General features: G+C 57.0%; 1 pseudogene; it reads right to left on the bottom strand.

Moving 5' to 3' along the window:
* Nucleotides 1–2,139: 2,139 nt before the first annotated feature.
* On the bottom strand, nt 2,140–18,444 carry LOC104315165 (scavenger receptor cysteine-rich domain-containing protein SCART1-like; annotated as a pseudogene).
* Nucleotides 18,445–21,809: the final 3,365 nt, after the last annotated feature.

Genomic DNA, 21,809 nt, shown 5'->3' with positions numbered 1-21,809 from the left:
GGGTCTCACTGTGACCCCCCCTCAGGTAGGTCCTTGGGAGCCGCAGGAACAACCACAGATCTGGGCTACAGTGACAATCTTGCTTTGCTGCAGAGAATGGACCCAGCCTGCAGGGCCAGACTGTTCAGGACCCCAGATGCCATGAAACAGGTTCTTCCTGCTCAGGCGTGCTGCCCCCTCAAGCACACACAGGCCTGTGGCTCATCTCCCCAAGGAGGAAGAGGAAAATGCCTGCCAGGTGCCAGAGTAAGGGAGAAATATTACCCCTGTGGGAGGGCAGAGCTGGCAGGGAGGTGGCACAGGACAGACGCTAGGTTCCTCTCCCCAGTCCCCACTTGGAGCTCCTTGAGTCTGCATGTCGGCGTCCATACTGCCCATAGTCCCCACCATCCTGTGTTCGGAAGATAACACTCCCCCCTTCTTTACTTCACTTTTATACCTTACTTCTCTGAGATGCAGGGCTGGAGCTTGCCCCCATGGGAGTTTTCCAGGGGTTGGAGGCTGTGCTTGCAGTGCCCATGTATGTCACCCATGACTGTGCGGGTCTCACCTTGGGAACACTGCTCTCCCATGGGGTCTGCCAGCAGGAAGTCTCTGGGGTATGGGGCAGAGGGATGTGTGTGCCTGGGCTTCTCCCAGATTCCCCCAGGATCACCCCAGGGATGGAGGAGCTCCCAGCAGGGAATGGGGCAATGCTGAAGTGGGAGAGGATGTTGGTGACAGCCACCTCTTCTCCCCTCGGGCCAGATCCTGCTGCTTGCAGCAGTACTGAGCTCCACCAACTCCCCAAAGGGAACCCTGCCACAGACAGCCAATGCACCTTCCAACCCGCAGCAGAGGAGCCTTTTGGGGAAGTGCCAGAGGGGTGTGGAGACCCACCAGCAGGAGCAGGGAGGGAAGTTTGGGCACCAGGTCCTGCCCAGGTGTCAAACCCTTCTCCCCGCCTGGTTCCTGCATAAGAGGTTTCTCTGCCCATGGGCACTGGGGCAGGTGAAAGCCACAGCTGAGGGAGAGGAACCCTGGCTCAGCTCCCAGCAGTGCCTCTTTTAGGGGAGGGACACAAAATCTCCTCAGCCATGGAAATGTGCCCACGTGAGCATCCTCCCAGATGAGCCCTTCTCCAGGTCAGGGACTGGACCATGGCTTCTGGCTGCAGCACACATCTCTTGGGGATACTTTCTCCATCCTCCCAGCCCTCCAACAGTGCTGAGGGAAAGGTGCCCCCATCCCCCCCTGCTCCCATCCCTCTTGCACCTGCACACAAGTACCGCCCTGACACAAATCCAAACTGACATCCCTGGTGAGGCAGCAGGAGGGCAGGGGGCTGGAGGAGAGCAGGAGGAGGGGGTCCCAGGGCTGCCGTGGGAAGCCTCTGCTCAGGAAGGAGGCAGCTCAGTGCCTTGACAAGAGTGCTCAGGGTCTGCGAGGGCCCAAGGCAGCAGGAGCAGCCCATGGAGACTGGGGTCCTGGCAGAGCATGAGGAGAGGGAATCCCAGTCCCGTGTGTCCCAGAAAGTGGCTCTACACCCTGTGCTGGGGCAGTGGGGAGCAGAGCTGCCTCCTAACCATGATGGGAAGTAATCCATGGGCCATCTTCCCCCCTGGCGCTGTGTTGGGTGTTCAGGGCACTGCGGCCACCTCAGGGCTTACTCTGACACGGCAGCTCTGTCATGGCCTCTGCACTGTGGGACCAGCATGGCCCAGGCCCTGCCTGAGGCAAAGAGCAGCTGGGAAACCCTAGGGCAAGGAAATGAGTGCTCCCACTGGGGTGCATCACGGGACCTATCAGAGAACCATTTTGACTAGAAACTGCCTGTGGCCAGCAGGATGGAAATGTCTCTGTCAGCAGGATTATTCCCCAGGGACCATGGGCTCTTGCTGCTCTACAGCCTGACCCAAGCCTGCTGTCCCTGAGACATGCCCGTTTCCCCACCTCCATGACTTTGTTCTCTGCTCCTCCTCATCAGCCTCAGGAAGATGCCCTCACACTTGGGCAGGCAAGCACCAGCTCCGGGTCAAAGCCCCCAGAGACTTTTATTAGGAACAAAGATGATGCACAGCATAAAAACGGGAATAAAAATAGGGGAAACTCCAGGCGGTTTCTGTTGCCCATGAGACAAGCAACATGGTTCCCAGGTGCTCACGGCTCTCGCAGCTCCACAGACCTCTTCTCCCTCCTGGCTGCACGCAGCTGCACAGCAGGGATGGGCTCTCATGGCCTGGGGCTCTGGGACTGTTGTGCACAGAGCTCCGGTGTCACAGTCGTTGTGTCCTCAGGGGGATGTGCCAGAGACACCTCTTCAGCATCATCATAGCCCATGCTCCCCAGGGACAGGGGCCACGTGTCTCCTTCAGCTCCAGGCACCCCAGCACTTGTCCAGGAGCGCAGGCTGGCCCCTGCAAGCAGCAAGGCAGGACAATGCAGTTCGGCCCATGGGGTCTGTACAGCATCTTCCTCCCTGCTCCTCACCACATTCAGCTCCTTCTCCTACCCCTAGTCCCTCCAAGGAAAACGCCTGGGACAGGTTCCCCCTTCCCAGGAGGCTGGGGTCTCAGGACAGCAGTGACTTGGGTGGCCCCAGGGTTGGCACCCCAGGAACCAGCAGTGCTAAATTTCCCTCTCACCTCCGGGTGCATCCCTGGGCTCTGCTCCCTCCTCTGGCTCCCTGGGCATTTCCCTCTCTCCCTGCCCAGGGGCAACATCCTCCACGGGATCAGAAACCTCCCTGGCATCATCATAACCATCTGCTGGGTCACCTCCAGGTGGGACAAGAACATCTGAAAAGAGAGGGGAGCTGGTGACAGTGAGAAGATACATCCTGCAGAGCAGAGCGGAGATGTGCAGGGACACAGGGCTGAGACACGGGTATTGGCAGCACCACAGGAGACCCCATGTCCTCCCCATCTCCAGTGGTGACACTGAGAGACACCTCTGCCCATCACAGGTCTTCAGGGAGATCAACTCCTTCTTGCCTCTGTTACCTGGTGCTGATCCCAGACCATCCTCCTCCTCGCTGACCCCAGGGTAGGGCTGCAGCTGGGTCAGGGACTCCTCTGAATAGGAGCCTGCAGAGATGCACGGTGGCTATTATGAAGTGAGCGCCACTGACCTGGCTCGTGGTCAGTGCTGCTGGGGAAGGGGGACCCACAGAGCTGGGGCTGCGTGGGGAGGAGGGCTGGGAAATCACCCTGCCTCCCTGGGGCAAACCCTGTCTCAAAGGTGCTCCCAGAGCTGCCCTAGCACAGCCCCTTCCCTCACTCCGCGGGTGTCCTTGGGGTGCAGGGGCAGGAAGAGAGGGGCTGTCCAGCTGGGACAGGCAAAGCTGTTTGTTTGGGAGAAAGCTCCCCTTCCAGGCCCAGGACCTGGATGGTCTTCCCACAGACCACGTGGCCCCAGGGGGGCCGTGGGCTGGGGGGCTTCAGGGAATCAGCCCAGGGTTGGGGCCAGGGGAAAGGGTCCTGCAGATGTGCCTCCAGGGAGGACCCACACCCACCTGAGCGACCAAACCTCGCCTGCTTCTCCCACGCTGGGCTGTAACCAATCTCCTCGTACAGGGCCTCAGGGAAGGGCTCCTGAGCACTCCTGGAGCCTGGGGACAGAGGTAGGGCTGGCAGAGGGACAGGCAGAGGGGCAATGGGATCACACTGCACTGCCCCAAACCTGTTTCTTGGGCCAGCCCAGGACTGGCCCGATGGCACAGCCCCACTGCACTGTCCAGGCACAGCTGCCACATCCCCAGTGAGGGCAACGTCACTGTGGAGATTATCTGGGGCAGCGTCACCCTCACATCATCCCATCAGAGACAGCGCTCATGCCCCTCTGGCCCCAGGGTCATGCACCCCTTGTCTGACCCTGGAGCAGCTCCCATGTCTCTTCCACCTGGAGCTTTCCCCTATCTGCCGCATGGGTCTAGAGCAGCCAGGGGTTGGGCAGGGCTGGGCAGAGGGGATAGCCTGCGGGCCTGACACCACGGGGACGGACCGTTCTGCCCTGCACTCCTCCCATCATCTCCCTTGTCCCAGAGTCCCCCCCCCAGCAGTACCCAGAGCATTGCCAGCCTTGGCCATCTCCCTTCTGCTCACATTTCCCCCAGACCGGCTCTTCCATTTCTTTCCTTGCCCCATCGCTACCTCCCCCCACCTCTGGGCTCTCTCGACCCCTTGCTGCTGGTGCCCCACAGCCTGGCACTCAATGGGGTGGTGCATGGGACAGGTGGCAGCACACAGTCTCACCCCCCAGCTCTGCCTGTGCCCCCCACTGACACCCCGCAGCCCTTCCAGGAGGTATTTCCCCCTGGGACCGCTGTGGAAAGACCAACCTCTGCGCCCAGCCCTGGTGCTTAGTGCTTGCCCAGCCAGGAGGGCCAGGAGCAGGCAGAGAAGGGCCCCCAGGATGATGCAGATGATGACGGGCACTGAGACTCTCCCGCTGCCACTCAGACGGCCCCGGGGGGAATCTGTGTGGGCAAGAATATGGAACGGCCAGCACCAGGCCTGGGTGAGGTGGGAAAAGCACCATTCATGACCCCCATCACACAAGGCAGCAGGGGGTGGAGGGCCCCAGGGATGAGCGATGGAGAAGCTTCTACCCCGATGAGTAAATTACAACCTTCCCTACCCCCCTCACCACCAGACCAGTGCCTTCTCCTGGGAGTTTCACACCCCAGCAAGGAGCCCCTTCCACCCAGCTGTGGGTCACAGTCTTGCCCTGGGGCTACCCAGCCCCAGGGGCAAGGCAAGTTACCTGCTCGGGCTGGGACTGCTGCTGTCGTGGGTGTAGCTGCAGAGGAGGAAAAGGAGAGCTGGGCTGAGAGGGTGGGTGTGCAGGGAGCGGGGAGCCTCCCCCCCAACACACCGTGTGTGTGTCTGTGGATGTCCCTGACACATCCCACCCAAATTGCCTCTCCTGTGGTGCTAGAAAGAGAGGCCGGGATAGGGCTCAGTGCCTCTGCTGTGGGTGGCAGGCAGGATGGCACAGGCAGCCCAGGGGATAACCCTGGGGCTGCAGGGCCCCACAGGCAATGGCCAGAAGACGTCCAGTTCCACCGAGGCTGCTCCCCACTTGACACCAGGCTCCTGCACTCCGCAGAAATGTTCTTCCTCTTGGGAGGTTACGGGCCATGCCAGGACCAAGGGGGCAAAAGGCCTTCCCCCTGAGCAAGGGGTCCCAGCCCTGCCACTCACCTGAGCAGTTCACACCAGCATCTTCCTTGTGCCGGCAAGCACCGCCATCCCCAGGCCGGGCCCAGCAGTCCTGCAGAGACAGCTCTGTCCCACGGCACTCCACCTGCTCCAGCCAGATGGGGCCCGTCCCCATCCCAAACGCAGCCTCATGCAGGGCAGACACCGCGGGGCCACAGCCCAGCTGCCTGCACGCCACCTCGGCATCCTGCATGTCCCAGGAGTCGTCGCACACCGTCCCCCAAGAGCCACGGTGCCAGACCTCCACTCTGCCCGAGCACCTGTCCTCACCTCCCACAGCACGAATCTTCTCCCTGTCTGGAGAAGGGAAAAACCTCCCATGGCACGGAGACAGCAGGCAGAGCCCTGCCAGACAAGAAGCATCCACAGACGAGCAGCTCCCTACCTGTGCAGCTCGTGGAGTTGGGGCACGGGGCCACTGGGATCGAGGGCATTTCTGGGCATCTCCCTGAAGAAGGAAACACTGTGGTGAAAGGGCTGGTTTGGGAGATAGTGCAGAAGAGAGCAGGGCTGAGCTCTGCTTGTGTCTCCCTCTGCCATCTCGATCACCGCAGCAACTGAACCCTGGTCTTTGAGGGGACACGCACAGGACTGTGGGGGGACCCCGACTGCTCAGCCCCGAAAGGTCCCTGTTTAACAGAGCAGCAGGAGCGTGTCTGTGGAGGGGAGGTTCTCCTGAACCCTGTCTGGTCTCTTCTGAGACCTCACCTGGAGATGCCTCTGCCTCCCCCAGGTGCTGCTGGCAACCTGGGTGGCAACTGCTGCTGGACGTGTGTGGCTGTGATCGCTTTTCTGCCACCAGCAGCAGAAGGGACTGACATGGAAAGGGAAAGCCCCTCCAAGCTCTTTCTCTACGTTTGGCCATACCCAGCAGGGAACAGGAGCTGGGGTGATACTGTGGTGCCCGGGTGGTTCAGAGTTACCATTGCAGGTGATGTGGGTCTCCTCTCGTGGGTCTTCACATGACTGTGGGTTCCAGGGAGCAGAGCGACACTGCCAGAAAGAGACGGTTTTCTCCCCACACTGCACATAATCCAGCCACGTAGGGCCAGACACCCTTCCATAAGAGAGCTGTGTTTCCAGGGATCCTCCATCCTCACAGCCCAGCTCCTTGCATGCCAGAGACACTGTGTCGAGAGTCATTGAGTTGGAGCAAATGCTGCCCCACGTCCCGTTGTAGAAAACCTGCAGGCGCCCGGAGCAGCCATCACTGTTCTCCAGCCTCAGGGCCACAAACTCTGGAAAGAAAGGCACCAAGGGGGAACAGGCTGGTCTGGGGCTGTGGGAGCCAGGACACCTCTGCACCCCCCAGGCCCTTATCTGGGGAGGGCCAGGGCCAGCACGTCCCCCTTGCACCCAAGGGCAGAGAGAAGTCCCTGATGGACAGACACCCCTGCCCTTCCTGCTAACCCTTAGGGATGGCTGAGCTCCCCAGGGACCCGCAGTGGGACTGAGGGTACCTGTGCATGGGTGTCCACAGGACATGCTCGGGCAGGAGCTCAGAGGCAGCCAGGGACAGCCTTGGCCATGCCCGTCTCTCCTTGTGTCCTGCCCTCCCCAGGAACCAGGTTCCCACTACAGCTCCCGCCACAGACCTGAGCAGATGACTCCCGCATCCTCTTTGTGCCCGCAGTCGTGCTGCCCCCAGGGACTGGCAGGGCAGTCCCAGAGAGCAGCTTCGGAGCCAGAGCAGTTGACGCCATCCAGCCAGATCTGCCCGGAGCCTGCCCCAAACTGAGCGGAGCCGGCTGCCTCCACTGCCCCTCCACAGCCCAGCTGGCGGCAAACGACGGTGGCATCAGACAGGTCCCAGCCATCGTCACAGACAGTCCCCCAGATGCCCTGGTAGTAGACCTCCACTCTCCCAGCACAGCGCCCAGCCCCGTTCACCAGCCGGACCCTCCGGCTCCCTGTAGTGGGCAGAAACCCCAGTTGCTGTCAGGGGCCGGCTGCCCACCCACCCCATCTCCTTGGGGGCCCGTTCAGTGCCGCTCACCCCAGCAAATGACTCCCACGTCCTCCGCAACCCCTGCCGCCGGTGCACTCTCGGGCAGGGAGGTGTTGCAGAGGGTCAGGTTGACCTCGTGCCCTGCACACCAGACGCCTTGCAGCCCCACGGGACCCGTCCCTCGCTCAGGCTTCGGGGGGTTGTAGGCTTTCTCTGCCTCTCCGCACCGCAGCTGCCGGCACACCACGCTGGCCTCCTGCACGTCCCACTGGTCATCCAGGACTCTGCCCCACGTCCCACGCTGGAGGATCTCCACTCGCCCGTCACACCGGCTCCCTCCGCCCACCAGCCGCAGGGATGCGGAGTCAGCTGGGCCTGGGGAGAGCAGCCATGCCCCAAGCCTCAGCAGCACCAGAGAACCCAGAAACCTGCAGTTCCTCTCAAAGCTCTGGGACCTCACGGTGTCCTGAAGCTCACCCGCCTGGCCCCAGCCCTCTGCAGTGAGCTTCAGGAGCAGGTTTCCACAGGATTTGTTTGCCAGTCCCTGAGCAAGACACTGTCTTTGCTTTTGGTGGGGTAGAGCCACTCAACACGTCCCTGCTGAGGCAGATGGGGCAGCTCCCACAGGAGGGAGAAGCAACCAGTGCAGTTGCCCAGGGACAGGCAGTGCCAGGAAAAGCCTTGCCGAACCTCAGCGCTGACACCGACACCGTTGAGACACGGGGCACGGCACACACATCTCTGCCCCTCTGCATCCCTGGGGATCATGGGCTGGGAGTCTGTGTCCCTGGCAGGGAGCAGAGCGAGGGGGGCCTTTCTGATCAAACAGGACAAGTCTGGGACTTGCGCCGACTAGAAGCAAGGGCCCAACCCTGCTCTGCAGCTCATGTCCCAGGTCTGCTGCTGCTGCTGCTGCTGGGGGCACCCGAGCAGCCCCTGCGGGTGTGGGATTGGGCTCTGAGAAGGACTCTGTGGGGCTAGGACAGGGCTGTCTGCAGCCAGAGGCATGGAGCAGAGCCCCACAGCCCTGTCCTTGACCTGTCCTGCAGCACAAGAGCAGAGGAGCCCAGGCCTGGCAGTGGCCCCGAGGCATGAGCTGCTGCCCCAGTGGCCAGAGACACCGCTCCCAATTCAGCACTCAGCTCTCCCACGTCAGAGCAGTCAGTCTGAGCAGACAAAGCTCTCCAGATCACTGCGGGTGAAGCCAGGGTTTCTCCAGGGAGAAATTCACACTCAGGCTGCCATGGGATCCCCTGCTTTGGGTGGCCACGTCACACACAAGGGGCAAATGGAGTTAACGCAGCATTTTCCCTGAGCAGCACTCACCTGAGCAAATGACAGCAGCATCGTTCCTATGGGAGCACAAGGCCCCCAGAGCAGTCACCGGGCACTGCCCCAGGTGGCCTTCAGTCCCATCACAGTGAAATGAGTCTCTCCAGAAGGGGTGGGTGGCTCTCCCAAAATGACCTGGCCTGGGAATGGACTCGGCAAACCCGCAGTCAAGGTGATGACAGAGGACGTGGGCGTCCAAGAGATCCCAGTGGGAGGCACAGAGGGTGCCCCAGGTCCCCAGCACCTGCACCTCCACCCTCCCCTCACACGCCGTGCTGCCATTCATCAGCCTGAACCCTGTGAACTCTGGGAACAGAGAAGGGTGAGAAAGGACAGACTTGTGCTTTTGCTCCCTCGGGAGGTAGAGGAGAGGCCAAATGGACGCCTTTCCTTTCTCCTCCTTCTGCACAATTTTAGGGCTGCAGACAAACATTCAAGGTCAGGTCTAATGGGGCTCTGAGCAACCTGATCTAGGTGAAGACGTCCCTGCTCATTCCAGGGGTGGCTGGACTAGATGAACTTTAAAGATCCCTTCAAACCCAAACCACTCCATAATTTTATGATCACCCCTCCTGTCCTCCCCTCCAGCACAGTCCTTGCCCTGCTCTCCCATCCTCAGCACACCCCCGGTGTTTAACACCCCACCCTGAGTCCTTACGTGTGCAGGTGACACCGGCATCCTTTGCGTGGGAGCAGGGCTCGTCCCTTGGGGATCCCCTGGGGCAGGAAGCAAGAAGGGATTCATTCCCCACACACTGCAGCTCTCTGTCCCAGATGGGACCATCCCCTTCTCCAAAGTGAGCTGCCCCAGTGACAGACAGGGCTGTGCCGCACTGCAGCTCCCTGCAGACCACGGTGGCAGCTTTGGGACTAAAGTCTGAGTCACAGACGGTTTTCCACTGGTCCCCGTCACAGATCTCCACTCGTCCTGAGCAGGGGCTGTCGCCTCCAACCAGCTGGACAAATCCTGTAGAAACCAAAGACCCCCATGAGTTCCCAGAGCCCTCTGGCAGTTAGTTACCTGACCACAGGCCACCTAATCCCTAAGGTGGCTGCAGGCAAAGAGCCCCACAACCATCCCAGCACCTCCCACTGGGTGCTGATGGCACAAACACACCAGAGCCCTCCTGCTGCTCCTCAGGCATCAGAACGGCTCTCGGGGGCTGCCTCCTCTCCCAAACCCCCAGCTGCAGGAACCGCTCATACAAACTGGTGCCATCCTGCAGACCCTGGGCTGCCTGGCACTGGCCCCAGACACTGCAGCACCCAGAGCACTTGAGCTCAAGGAGGGGGGCTGAGGCACTGATGGCTGCTGCAGCCTGCTCTGCCCCACGAAGCTCGGAGCCAGGCTCAGGAACCCCTTGGAGCCACTGGAAATGCACCCCATTCCCAGGTGGTTCTCGGGCCATTGGGGCACTGCTATTAGGTGGGACAGAGCACAGAGGCGGTGCAGGTGTACCTGCTGTCACTGTCTTCACCAGCCCCCAGCTCCAGAACCTGACTGGGGAGGGGGTCCTCAGCCAGGGCCAGAGTACGCTGCCAGGTGTGCACATCCCCTGCCAACAGCTGGGTAGAGGGCAGGAGAGTGGGCAAAGGAGCAGCCCTGGGTTGACACAAGCTCCCAGTGCAAGGACGGGCACCAAGGAGAACCAGAAAGTGCTGGCAAATCCCCTGTGGCACAGGGCAGGCAGGGGCTGGGGTAGGCAGGAAAGACTGGGCAGCAGGTCAGCACTGCCTGCACAGGGCTGTTTCCCTGTGGGCTGGCTCTCATGGGGTGAGCCTGGAAGAGGAATGAAGTGGCCATGGGCCACCCTGTTCTTTTGCCCAAGCCCAGCACTCCTCCCCTCTAAGCAGCCCCTCTGCTTTGGGGAACTCATGTCTGCCAGGGGACACAACCCAAAAGTCGCCGGCCACCTTGGGCCCTTCCTCAGGACTGTGGGCGGCCATGTGAGCTGCTCCCACTGCCTCTGCCATGGTGAGACCTGGTCCTCGGTGCTGCCAGACAGGTCCTGGCTGAATGGGAGGAGAAAGATGGGAACCAAAGGAGACTGCAGAGCAGGGCATGGCATTCATCTCCCAGCCGGAGGCTCCGATGGAAGGTGGGCTGAGCCACGTCCCAGGCCAGGCAGTGGTGAGTTTGCCCAGGACGTTCCTCAGGGACCAGGGAAACCAGCAATGACAGTCACAGCTCGGCAGTGTGCCTGGCCACACCAGGACCTGCTCCAGTACCCCTCCGTTGTTCCCTGAGGGTGCAGCCAGGTCCCTTCCCCCATCCTGGCCACAAAGGTAGGGAATGGGCTGGCCCCTTACCTGAACACGTCACTCCAGCATCCAAACGGTGATCACAGTACTCTCGAACCCATTCTGTGTTTGTGCAGTCAGACAGGGCAGACTCGGTGCCATCACACTCTACACCAAACGGGGCCAGATCCTGGCCCAAAGTGTGCTTCCCTGTGAGCTTCAAGAGCAGATCCACAGCCCAGCTGCTTACAAACCACTGCAGCATCCCTCATCTCCCAGAAGTGACCACACACGGTCCCCCACTGGCCCTGTTGTTTCACCTCCACTCTTCCAGCACAGCGCCAGCTGCCACCCTCCAGCCTCACCTCCGCAGCTCCTTCAAACACCAACATGGGACCAGTCAGAAGAGCACCGAGCCCCAGACTGCAGGTCTGGGAGCCCCCCTTCCCACGCGGAGTCACAGGCACCAGCATGGGAGCCCTCCCCCTTCCACGCTGTCCCCAGGCCACTGTGGGAGCCCCTCCTCTCCCCACGGGCTGTGCAGGCTGGGGGTGCCCAACGCCAGCCCTGCTGGGCCATTCACCATCTCACAGCTCTTGGCACCTCCTTCCACTCCAACAGCCCCATGCCCGTGTCCACCTCCACACTGTGCCCCCGGGCCCTGCCCAGGGCACCATCTCCTCCTCAGCCCAGCACACCCTGCACAGCCCTGTGCCCCCAGGCCCACAGCTTCCCCTGCCCACCACCTGCCCTGGCACCACCCAAACCCACACCACACCCTGAGCTTTCCATGTCCTCAGGGAGCACCGAGACAACCCCAAGGATAACCCCAATGCATGTCCCCTCCTCACCCCTGGCATCAGCCCAGCCCCCGTGCTTGGCCAGGGCCCCTGGGAAGGAAACTTCTCTGCCACCTGTGGGTGCAGACAGCCCTGTCCCCTTCTCTCCGTGGGGCACAAACTGCCTTCCTGGGGTCGGGGCTTCCCTGCAGCCTGGGGGCAGCGAGCAGCACACAAACCCTCCAGGGCACCCTAGAGATTGGCTGTGCCCTGGGGATCGCTGAGTGCTGCCATCACCAGCTGGGCCACCGCCAGCCTCAAGGGTACAGCACCGGGGAACAAGGGGTCCCAAAAGGGTAACCCAGGATGAGGTGTCTATAAATGCAGCCAGGCATGGGCTGCCATAAGTGCAGACAGGCCCAGGGAAAGGCAGAAGGTCCATGGGCTTGAACACCTTCTGACCCTTGTCTCAGGGGAGCCTGGAAAGGAACCGCATTCCCAGTGGGATCCCCATGACCCCACTGGCCCCAGGAAGTGGGATGAGGGAACCGGCACTTACCCCTGCACAACTGGACCCAGAGGAGAAGCCACAGCACCTGCGGGAACACCAGTCCCTCTGTCCCCATCCTGAGAGTCCTGCCCTGCCGGCGCAGCACTGCTGCACCCCACTCCCTGTCACGGCTCCCGGGAACTCATGGGGACAACAGCAATGGGAGGGTTATATATCTCTGCAGATGCCAACCCAGCTATAGGAGGAGCCAATCGAAGCAGCAGCACCTTTTTAGACATTATCGGGAACCATCTCCCCTCCGACACAGCCCAGCCCTCCAATGAACTTCTCCAGCGCCATTCATGACCATATATGAGAGATGGCTCCACTACAGGTGTCACGTCACTGTGGTGGGGGGCCGACACAAGACAGGGCCAGTTGTGGGGGGGGAACAGGTTTTTCACCCCCTGAACTGTGCCGTGTCGACTGGGAGCACTGAGCATCTCCTGCACCGGGCACATCCAAGAGCCCCAGGTGCGAGTGTCCAGCCACCCCTGTGCCATGGGAATCACAGGGCTGAGACTGCACTGGGGGCTGTGTCAGGAAAGGAAGGAAACAGCCCCTGCCCCTGCTTCAGACCCCGCTCTGCTGGGAGCAGCAGCTGGGAAAGGGCCTTGGCCAGGGGAAGAGCTCCATTCCACAAGTGCCGGCTCGTTCGTCCCTCCCCGGAGAGCCCCGTGGTGGGTCCCTCGCAGAAGCCGGAGACGGAGCGGGGACATGTCCCTGCCCAGCAGCAGACATGCAGCCCAGAGGCTCAAATGTGTCCCTGACTCTCGGCATGTCACCGAGGGGCCGTTATTCCCCGCGGGTGGCTCGGGAGCTGCAGCCTGCAGGTGCACAAACCACAGCCCACGTGACCTCGCAGCGCTCCCCGCGCTCCGGAGGAAGTCTGTGGTTTCCTCCTGGCGCCGTGCCCAGGCACATCCCTGCGGTGCCCCCGAGCCACCCCTACCCCGACTGCTCCAGCCAGGGCTGCAGGGGCAGCTCCTTCGGCCTCGCAGACACGGGGCCGGGCGGATCCCGTCCCTCATGATGCCCCTCTGATGCACGCGGCCACTCTGCTCCGAGCCCCACGGCCATGGGGTGCCATTGGGGATGTGACCTCGCACCCTCCCACGGCCATCGCTGTGCACTCACAAGTTACACTGTCACACGTGTGTGTGTGTGCTCGCTGTGTATGGGCTTCCACTGACGATGGTTCTTCCAAAAAGCCGCATTTCGGTGGGGCCTAAGTATTATTTTGATGATGTCAGAAGCACCCACACAAGCCATATGCCAGCTCTTTGCCTAAAAGCTACTCCGGCACCAGTGAAATCCCAAGCTCTTACACAAGCCATGTGCCTGCACCTGGTCCATCCGCCACTCAGCCACAGGTGATGTCATAGCATCTACAACTGCCACGTACCTCTTCTGGCTTGTCAGGTATTCAGGCACTGCTGACATCACAAAGACGTTCACGAGCCATGTGCCAGCTCCTGGCCTATCATCTGCTCAGGCACCAGTAGCCTCACAAGCACCTACACAATCTATAAGCCTGCTCCTGGCCTATTAGCTACTCAGGCATGAGTGACCTTATAAGAACCTGTACAAGCCATGGGCCTTCTCCCGGCCTATGAAGTATTCAGGCACTATGATCTCCCAACGCCCTACACAAGCTTTTGGCCTTTGCCTGGCCTATCAGCTACTCAGGATTCAGTGACCTCACAGCCACCCGCACAAACCACATGGAATCATTTAGGTTGGAAGAGACCTTCAAGATCATTGAGTCCAACTATCAACCATGCCCACTAAACCGTGTCCTGAAGTACCCCGTCCACTTGCTTTTTGAATACCTCCAGGGATGGTGACTCAACCACTTCCCTGGGCAGCCTATTCCAATGTCTGACAACCCTCTCGGTAAAGAAATTTTTCCTAATATCTAACCTAAATCTCCCTTGCTGTAACTTGAGGCCATTTCCTCTCATCCACGTTCCTGCTCCAGCCCTGTCAGCTATCCAGGAAGCAGTGACCTCACAAGAACCTATACAGTCCATGGGCCTGCTCTGGGCCTATCAGCTACTCAAGCTGAGAGCGACCTCACAAGCACATATCCCCCCTATTTGCCATCTACTGGTTGTTGAGGTATTCAGTCTCCAGTGACCTCACAAGCACCTATACAAGCTTTGCACCTGGTCCTGGCCTATCAACTACTTTGCCAAGAGTGACCTCACAAGCTCCTTCACAAGCCATGAGCCTACTCTTGGCCTATCAGTTACTCAGGCAGCAGGGACCTCACAAGCTCATACTAACCTGTTTGCTATGTGCTCATGTGGTGCAGTGACCCCAGCCAGCAGCTAAACCCCCACCCAGTCACTCACTCACTCCCCCACAGCAGGATGGGGGAGAAAACTGGGAGGGCAACAGTGCGAGCAAAACTCCTGGCTGATGAGGAACATAGTTTAGTAAGTGGAGGGGAAAAAAGGAAACCAAACAAGGGATGGAGAAGCAATCATTCACAGCAGCAGACTGAGGCCCAGCAATCTCTCAGCAATGGCTACTGTGGAGAAAGTCTCCTCCCAGTTTTATCTCTCAACAAGACACCATATGGCACGGAATACCTCTCTGGTCGGTTGGGATCAGCTCTCCTGACTTTGTCCCCTCCTAGCCTCTTGCCCAGCCCCAGCCTCCTCACTGGGGGGTCAGAACGAGAAACAGGGAAGGCCGTGGCATTATGCCAGCACTGATCAGCAATAGCTACAACACCAGTGTGTTGTCAATGCTGGTTTAGCCATCAGCACAAAACACGGCACCATACAATGAACTCCATCCCAGCCAGACCCAGGACAATCTCCACCCCTTCTTCCATACCATTTGCATCCTGCTTAGCTCCTGCAGTATTCAATGCAGTTCCATCAGCCACCCCCACCCCCTTCCCCATCCTTTGACATGATATAAACAGAGTGTACTGGGTTTGGCTGGTGTGGCTCAGGTGGACCCAGGCAAGTCCCAGCCCACTCCTGATCTCTCCCCTCCCTCAGTCATCTGGAGTTTTTTGAAACATCCAGTCAGGTCATCAACCTAAGGACAAGGCAAAATATGTAGCACCCGACTGTACCCCACAGAAGTCTTACAGGTAGCTCTGAGATCCCCTACAAGCCAACCATGGGGAAAAGGAGCTCACCACCACCACCACTCATCTTCTGAGTGTGATACCTCAAAATGAAATTTGCAGTTCACAGGCCCATTGCCTGTTTTTTCTCGTTCATATGGTTCTTTCTGGGCATACCCTTTGGGTCTTTTCCTCTTTGTCCCCATGCGCATGTTCTTCTGAGGTTGGCATTTGGTCCTGGTTTTCTATTTTCACAGCTCACAAGGCCTGTGTCTTGCTGCACTGTGCAAAGCCCAGACTCTGCCCCAGGAACCCTGTACGGCCACCCTGCAGGGCTGGGCTGGGATGTGGGAGCCTCCCAGTCCGGCTCATAGGACTGGGCCCTTCTTTGCACGTGACAGGACTTGTTATTGGGGCCCCTTAGAGGCGTCCTAGAAAGGGGCCATAGTGTCTGGGCATGTTCCAGCTTGTCCATGCCCCACCACCTCTCAGGCAGCCTTCCACCCTCTTGAAGTCCCCCCACGCACATACCAGGCCAGTCAGGGCTTATTCTGCAGCCTGGTGAAGTGGGCGAGCCCAGCCTGGCCTTTTCCTTTTGTTTCTATTCACACTTATAATTCTTCACTCCATTAGATCTTAGTAAAGAAGGTTTTATCCATTTCATACCTATGCTTTTGTGGCTATATTAATTTGATTTCTATAGCTTTATAAATGTTCTCTCTCTATATATAAATAGTAAGGTGAACCTTGCCATCAAACTTACTGAACCTTGTCAAAGCAGGGTTAAAACTTTGTTAAATTCCATTGAACTTACTGAACTCTGACAAATTATTATTTTACTTCAATACAACATACTGCTGCTGCTCTCTTTTGAATTAGGTGCATTCCGCTCTTCTGTGACACTGTGGGAGGCTAAGGTCCTTCTTTTGCACTCTCTCCTGGTAGGACACCTATGAGGAAGAACCTTTTTCTGCTTTGGTCATTGCTGAAAGAAATGGTGAAGGAAGTTCAGAGAGGTGAAACATGGAGGGGTGTGCTTCTGAGTGTATTAAGAGTCCCTAGATGTGCTCTGTGCCTTCTGAAAGGGGAGAAATGCCTTCTTCTAGAGGGCAATGTCGCTGATGCTTGCAGAACCCCTTCTGACTACACAGGTGAGATGTTCCACAGGCATGCTTCTTCCATACTGGGTATTTGAAGGCACAGGCCAGAAAGCCAAGGATGGGTATCACAGCAGACAGAGGAACTGGCAATGAGCCTTTCCAAGACAAGTGAGATGAATCTCACTGGGATAGTTGGGGTTGTTCCTGGAGTCACTGTTGCAGTAAAGGGTAAAAGAATTTGGCAGAAAATAAACCCCCTTGCATTCCAGCTTATCCTCAGATGTCAGAGGCACTGGGCGTGGCTAGGTTTAGTTTCTGAGTAATGTCCAATTCAGCACTATAAGTCCGGTCATGTAACTGTCATGATGACGGATGTACTTATAGCACACTGCACTCTCGGCTTACCCACGTTCAACGCACGAGAATTACCAAACTTAGGGAGTTTGGTTGCCTTAACAAACTATCACAGCTAGATTAATGAGCAGCGCAGTCTATTAAAGCAACAGTACAGGTTTTTCTGGATTGCCGGTGATAAATAGGCCGTCTGCAAAGTACATGCAAATGTTGAATACAGTGCGCAAAATCAAAAAAGAAAGCGACTCTCTATATAGAGAGAATTTTAAGTTTCCTGGGGAAGTACTCGGTACAGCCGAGTGTTCAAATCTCACCCAGTAGGTGTGCCTATGGGGGGGGAGAGAGAGGCTCAGCCCATTGACTGGTCCCAGAAATCAGCGATGTCCTCCTGACTTGTCTATGATGGTATCTTCCCTAACAGTCTTCCTCTTTTGGGGTCTTTTTGTACTATTTTTTCTTTTAGGTGGAGCTTGAGTGACTCTAGTCATACATACCTTTACTTTGATTGGTATAAAGTTCTCTTGCTTTGCTTTTAAAGGTATATGCTAGAAAAAATTCAGAGCGCATGCTCCGTGGGAGGGTGGTTGCACCTTGGAGGTGGGTAACTTTTGGGATGGAGGTGTGTTTTGGTAGTATAATGATATTATATAAGCAAAGTTCACCCAGAGGACATGATATAGCGTGTCACTACTCCAGAACTGGGCACTTATGATATAAATCAGAAGTAAGGCCATAGTGTTGACAGAACCCCCATTCTTTCACCTCCTTGCTTCAGTCGATTCAATGCAGGGACCTTCCATTCTTGTTCCAGTAGTTCCAGTTCCCTAGCCCCGTAGTGATGTCACAGAGCCTGGCCGTGGTGTCTCCACTCTGCTCCACCCTCCGTGTTGTTTCTCTTAGAGTCAGCACACCAAGCTCCCCTGCTGTTGCTAACATCTCAGCTTGCAGGTTATGTTGCTTCAGGAATTATTACGGAACAGATCTCTTGCACATCCACTGCATTCCACCCTGGAGGTTTACCTTCCCTTAAGGGGGGACACATATCGGTAAGTCACCTCCAGCAATCACTCCACAGTCACACACAGAAATGTCAGAGCTCTGTGAGGTGTCCACATCTGAGCTGTCCTCATGCACTCCTCATACACACAAGGTGTTCAGAGACACCGGTCCTACCCTTGCACACGCACGGGCAGTGCAATGCGGCAGTCATAGGGTCTCTCTGGCCTCCTCTTGACACTCCCAGAGGCTGGCAGGTGCCTCAGCGCCGCGGTGTATTGCCCTGCTCTGCACACATCGGAGGAGCCCCAAGGCATGAGGAACGGACACGGGGACTTCAGGTCAAGGAAGCACATCCCAGTGCTGCATTCTGTTGGTTTCCCAGGGGACATTACTCTCAAAGTGAAGTGACTTCAGGACACTGCCATTCATGGGATCCCCAGGAACAGCAGATGGCGTTTGTGCTCACTCAGGTTCGTCTCCCCACACCCACGCAATTTGCGTGCTTACAACTCATCTGTACACTGCAAACATGGACAACATTATCAGAAGTGAAAAAACAAAATAAAAAAAATAAATCAACACTAACATCAACCACTACAAAACATATAAAAGATAGGTTGGGCCTGTTATGAATTACATTATGAGTGATAGGTAGAAGAAGATGTGCAGTATATTGCTACTAAAAAAAATCCTGGTCATCAGTTTCTGAACTGCATCCTTGAGCTCCTGGTTCCTCATGCTGTAGATGAGGGGGTTCATGGCTGGAGGCACCACCGAGTACAGAACTGCCACCACCAGGTCCTGGCGTGGGGAGGAGATGGAGAGGGGCTTCAGGTAGGTAAACATGCCCATACTGATAACATCCTTGACTTGTGAGGGTGTTTGGCGTGTTAATGAGCCCTCTGGTGCTGACGTCCTGAACTGCAGATCCTGAAAGATTGAACAAGACTCTAGAGAAGTAAAAGTCAGCAGCAAGCCTCCAAGTTTCCGAGCGTGTTAGTGGACTCCAGTGAAGGCCATCCCTGAAAAGGCCATGGAGAGAATGACCAGAAAAGCACCCATCGCTGGGGGCTGGTGAAGCAGGAAGTCAGAGGCACTGCTTAGAGGTGGAAAACCAAGCATGGAATGTGGTTTTGAAAACCTTTGACATCTTTCACCAAGCAGAAGAGTCAAGCCCTGACCCCCATCCTCTGAGAAAGGGGACCCATTCCCTCATGGGATGCTTGGGGCTCTTCAAGGAGCAGTGAGATGTGGGAGTGTGCAATGCCGAGTGCAGAACAGGATCCACAGAGGGTGGGTGAGGAGGCAACAATGCCCTGGGGCTGTAAGGATCTGGTGTCTTCTCATGGGCCTCAGTGGAAGAGACAGCAGCCAGGGTGGAGAGGATAAGGATCTCAATTGTGTTGGCTGGTGGTGGTCTCACCTGCTGCAATGCCCTCAGTCATCCCCATTGCAGGCTGTCCTACACTGTCCTATGACTCTGATGGTTTCCCAGCAGACTTTACCTATGTCCCCATTTCCCCGCTGCACGCGGACCCTGGCATCTCCCAAGCCATACTGATGCCCTTCTGTCCTTACTGGCTGTTGATTCAAACAGAAAGCTGTGGTCAAGCAAGGATTGGTCAAGGCCTGTGAGTTCCCCACAACCTGTCTGCCTTCTTCCAATACCCTCATCATGCTCTTCTCGTACCCAAAGTATCACAGCCCCACACTTGCTTGAATCTTCTATTTCTCTCTGTATGCCAGCCCTGAAATACATGTCCTCCTTCTGCCACCTCAAAATCAAAACTTAACTTATTTCACTTCAGCAGGATGCCCTGCTACCCCTTCCACTACTTCAAGTCTGCTACCATAGATGTAGAATGCTGTGTTGCATATATTTATGTTTTGGAAGATGAATGTCTTCTTCTTCGTTTTTCTCTCTCTCTCTCTTTTTTTTTTTTTTTTTTTTTTTTTTTAATAGCTGCTGATAGTCCTGTGGAAATCACACAAACACCTATTGAGGGATTCTTGCTATGGTCAGGGCTGTATGTATGGGGGCACATATAAATGAGCCCTGCACCAGATGTGAACTACTTCTGTGATCAGGGAGAAGCTGAGAGCTGTCCCTCATTTGAAAACGTGAAGGGGAAGGAAGGACAGCATCTTTCAGGATGGAAGGGACCTCAGGAGCTTTCTGGAAAAACCTGCTGCTCAAAGCAGGGCCAGACCAGATTACTCAGGGCTTTATCACATTCTGAGATAGAGCCCACACAAACTCCCTGGGAAACAGATTCCAGCATCTGGCTATCCTCATGTTGGAAATGTATTTCTCTATATGTGCACTAACCCCCTTGTTTCAGCCCATTGCCTCTTGTCCTTGTGTCTTGTACCATGGACACGAGCCTGACTCAGTCTTCCTGGGAACACTGCAATGCTGCTACATGTTTTGCCCAAGATCTTCCTTTCTCCAGGCTGGAGAAGCCCAGCTCCCTCAGCCTCTCCTCACAGGGAAAATGTTCCTGCCTCAGACCATTATGGGGGCCCTTTGCTAAACTGGCTCCAGCTTGCCTACACCTTTCCTATATTGGGTCTGAAATATGGACACAATGTTTGGTATAATCCCTTCCCTCAATCACCTGTCCATGCTCCTGTTCGTACAGCCCGTGGTCCTCCTGCCCTTCCTTGCTTCCAAGGCACACGGCTCTGTCCTGTCCATTTCGCTGTCCACCAACACCTTTCCAAAATGCCTCCTTCCAGCCAGGCAGCCCCCCGCCTGTGCCATTGCCAGGGTTAGTCCCCTGCAGGGACAGAACCTGGCATCTGTCCTTGCAGGATTTCCTGACTTTCATGCCAATGCATGCTCTCCTCTTCCTTGAAGCCTTTCCCTGAGCACAGGGGCCTGGAGACCATTTCAGGAAAGACTCAGGCACAGCAGGCATTCATTCCTTCAGCCCCAGCTGTGCCTGCTGTTATTAAATCACCTTCCCCATTCAGCAGCAGCCCTGCATTTTCCTTGTTCAGCCTTGGTCTATTCAGAATTGACCAAAGCTCTTCTGTTTCCTTTTGACTTCCCTTGCAACCAGCATCTCCAGGTGAGCTTTTATTTTCCTGCACACATACCTCCACAACAAAGGCAACAGAAATTCCTGCTTTGTACTGTCCTTGCTGACACTTCCCGGCAGCTTCTTTGTGGCCACTTTTACTGGCCTGTCCCTGTGCTGGCCCAGCCCCACTGCCCAAACGCAGTCTTACAGCCCCACTCCGCAGGCACAGCATGGGAGAGGGTAGAGTCAGGGGTGGGAAAGTTCCCCCCATCGTGATCCCTATGATGGCCTTCAGATCACAGTTCCCCCATGACCCTCCTACTTTTGCAGCTGCCCCAGCACCCGACCCCTGCCCTGCTGAAGCCTTGTCTCATGTGAGGCTCTGCAGACAGCTCTGCTCCAGGGTCTGCCAGGGTCTGGGGAAGGAAAGGGACTGGGCAGGGCTGTCCGTTCCCTCAAACCAGCCCTTGGCCCAGCAGGAAGATGGAGATGGCCTCACAGCAAGAGTTCCCCCATGTACAAACACACACACAGAGCTCTCTCTGGCACAGAATCACAGAACCACTGAGGCTGGAAAGCAGCCAGCTTCCACCTTCTCTGTGCTTCCTCTTCATGCTTGATTTTTGTCAGGAGCTCCTTTCTCAGGCCTACCAGGAGGAACTATTTTCAGGCTCTGGACCGGGTGAATTTGGAGTGACAATGCTGAAAAGCTTTTTGATGTCACAAAATTGGATTTCTTCTTAGAAGAGACTGAGTTCCTACGTACCCATTGCTGTAGGGCAGGATTGACTCCTGCAGAGCCCACAGCAGACCCCCCTGCTCCCTGGAGCACCCTCAGCCAGCGCCAACCCAAGCCCATGAAAGGGACCCACCACAGGTCTTCCTAAAACAGGAGAGGCAATATCAGTGGGATTTCTATGAGAGATGCATCAGGTTTTGCTTAGAGAAGTCTCTTCAAACTTGTCACTGTCTTTTGCCTCTTGGACAGTCCCCCATGCCCAGAGGAAGTGAATGTCCAACTGCAGCTCCATCACTGAGTTCCTCCTTCTGGCATTTGCCACCATGCGGGAGCTGCATCTCTTGCACTTCTGGCTCTTCCTGGGCATCTACCTGGCTGCCCTCCTGGGAAATGGCCTCATCATCATGCCATTGCGTGCGTCCACCACCTCCACACCCCCATGTACTTCCTCC

This window comes from Haliaeetus albicilla, chromosome 31 (assembly GCF_947461875.1).
Source record: "Haliaeetus albicilla chromosome 31, bHalAlb1.1, whole genome shotgun sequence".
In the NCBI taxonomy this organism is placed as follows: Eukaryota; Metazoa; Chordata; class Aves; order Accipitriformes; family Accipitridae; genus Haliaeetus; species Haliaeetus albicilla.
Note: the sequence above shows the minus strand (reverse complement) of the source record. Positions and strands in the feature narration are given on the sequence as shown.